This window comes from Astatotilapia calliptera, chromosome 22 (assembly GCF_900246225.1).
Source record: "Astatotilapia calliptera chromosome 22, fAstCal1.2, whole genome shotgun sequence".
Classification (NCBI taxonomy): domain Eukaryota; kingdom Metazoa; phylum Chordata; class Actinopteri; order Cichliformes; family Cichlidae; genus Astatotilapia; species Astatotilapia calliptera.
In genome coordinates, this window is record NC_039322.1 from 22,598,535 (window position 1) to 22,601,302 (window position 2,768).

The following is a 2,768-nucleotide window of genomic DNA, read 5'->3' on the forward strand; positions in this document are numbered from 1 at the left end:
GTGGTCGAGGTCGACGCGTCCGACTCAGGGGTTGGAGCGGTTCTGTCGCAACGGAAGGACGGTAAGCTCCACCCTTGTGCCTTCTTCTCCCGCCGTCTGTCCCCTGCAGAGAGAAACTATGACGTCGGGGATCGGGAACTGCTGGCGATAAAACTAGCCCTGGAGGAGTGGCGGCACTGGTTGGAGGGCACGGCTCAGCCTTTCCTCGTCTGGACAGACCACAAGAACCTGGCATACCTACAATCAGCTAAGAGGCTCAACGCTCGACAGGCCAGGTGGGCACTGTTTTTCACCCGTTTCCACTTCTCCATCTCTTACAGACCCGGTTCCCGGAATGTCAAACCCGATGCCCTGTCCCGTCAGTTCTCAGTCTCGGAGGACACCACTGAGCCCGCTCCCGTTCTCCCCGCCACCTGTGTCGTGGGCGCCATCTCCTGGGGGATCAAAGCAGCCATTCGGGAGGCTCAGGTGTTGGAACCGGATCCAGGAGGTGGGCCAGCCCAACGGCTCTACGTCCCTCAATCAGTACGTTCTCAAGTGCTTCAATGGGCCCACACTGCCCGCTTTACGTGCCACCCAGGGGTCCACCGCACTATCAACTTCCTCCAGCGCTACTTCTGGTGGCCCTCTCTGACTAAAGACGCTCGGGAGTACGTCTCCGCCTGCGCGAACTGTGCCCGGAATAAACCATCTCATCAGCCGCCCGCTGGACAGCTCAATCCCCTGCCGACTCCGTCCAGGCCGTGGTCCCATATAGCTTTGGACTTTGTAACCGGACTGCCGCAATCAGCAGGCAACACTGTCATACTTACCGTCGTGGACCGTTTTTCTAAAGCTGCCCACTTCATAGCTCTACCCAAGCTTCCCACGGCCATGGAGACCGCACGACTGCTTACCCGTCATGTGTTTCGTTTGCATGGGATCCCGGAAGACATTGTGTCTGACAGAGGCCCCCAGTTCACGTCTGGCGTCTGGAAGGAATTCTGCTCCTCATTAGGAGCAAAGGTCAGTCTGACCTCCGGTTACCATCCCCAAAGCAACGGTCAGTGTGAGCGAGCTAACCAGGAGCTCGAGGCAATGTTGCGGTGCACAGCGTCCTCCAACCAGTCCATCTGGAGTGATGAACTACCCTGGATTGAGTACGCCCACAACAGTCTGACTTCCTCCGCTACTGGTCTGTCTCCCTTCGAGGTCTCACTGGGTTTCCAGCCGCCTCTCTTCCCCTCTGTCGAGGGTGAGCATTGTGTGCCATCTGTCCAGGCCCATCTACGGAGGTGCCGACGAGCTTGGCGGGCCGCACGGACGGCGTTGCTGCGCACAAAGGACCGAACCAAACAGACCGCAGATCGCCGCCGCACACCAGCTCCAGCATACAGCGTGGGACAAAAGGTATGGCTGTCCACGCGCTTTGTTCCTCTCAGGACTGAGTCCAAGAAGCTCAACCCAAACTTCATTGGTCCCTTTGAGGTTTCGGCACTGATCAACCCCGTCTCTCTGAAACTCCGGCTGCCCCGCAACATGAGGATTCACAATGTGTTCCACGTCTCCCAAATCAAACCTGTACAGAATAGCCCCCTGTGCCCTCCTTCCGGGCCCCCTCCGCCCGCCCGGCTTGTGGACGGCTTGCCCGCCTATTCCATCACGCGGATTATGGACTCTCGCCGCCGCGGGCGTGGCTTCCAGTACCTTGTGGACTGGGAGGGCTATGGCATTGAGGAGCGGTCCTGGGTTCCGCGGGCCGCTGTCCTGGACAAGCGTATGCTGCGGGCCTTCCATCTGTCTCATCCTGGTAAGCCTGGTGGGTCGCCGGGGGGCTCCCGTTGAGGGGGGGGTACTGTCATGGTCCCTGTGCCCTGCTGGTCAATCCTCTATTGGGCAATATGTTTGTGGTTTGTTTGCTCTCTCTCTCTCTCGCCCTCTCTCTCTCGCCCTCTCTCTCTCTCTCTCGCCACGGCGATGCTCACTGCGGGCTCCCGCTGCTGGCCCACACACCTGCTCATCACCACACCGGCTGCTGATCCCAGCTGATTACTGCACTACTTAGATGGCGAGTCTGCACTAGTCTTCGCTGGATCGTTGAACTATCAGCGTCAGTCAAACTTGTGTATCTGCCAACCTGTATCTTGAAAGCCCTTTGTTATTATCCCGCTAACCCGACCTTTTGTGTTTAGATCGTTTTTGGAACCGGATTCTGAGAGGAGTGACTGAGGAGGAGCCTTTTGTACAGAAAGTGTGGAGCACCTTTTCCCCTAACCCTGTTTCCCACGGACCCTGGCGACCCGGACCCGTTTCCCCTGCACATTGTACATAGCCACTTGGTGATTGTGTTCACTGTAAATAAACGCACTGTTCTTCGCTTAAAAGGAAACCCTGGCCTGCGCCTGAGTCTCTTTCGGAACCCCTAACACATACGAAAGTGACCCAGATCGGATTTGAAAATATCGGATTTGCGCCGTTCACACTGTCATAGCATGATCGGATATGGGTCGCATAGGGTCAAAAAAATCGGATTTGATGCGCTTTCGCCTGCAGTGTGAACGTAGCCCAAGTAACACAGACTGACACAGAGGAACACAGACGAACCGGCAACAGGCAGGAGAACACACAGGGCTTAAATACACACACCAGTAATCAGGGGATGAGAGACAGGAGGGCAACACAGCTGGGAGGAATCTGGGCTGACGGGACAGGGGAAACGTAAACTGATCACACTCACATACGACACGGTCCTTCACAATAAAACAGGAAACTCAGACACATGGAACCAG

General features: G+C 56.7%; 1 long non-coding RNA gene across 1 annotated transcript; it reads left to right on the forward strand.

The window, feature by feature from the left end:
- The first annotated feature begins 2,059 nt into the window (after positions 1–2,059).
- LOC113015429 (uncharacterized) lies at positions 2,060–2,368 on the forward strand. The gene is made up of 2 exons (XR_003271106.1): positions 2,060–2,089; positions 2,172–2,368. It is a non-coding gene; the product is annotated as an uncharacterized LOC113015429 (long non-coding RNA).
- Positions 2,369–2,768: the final 400 nt, after the last annotated feature.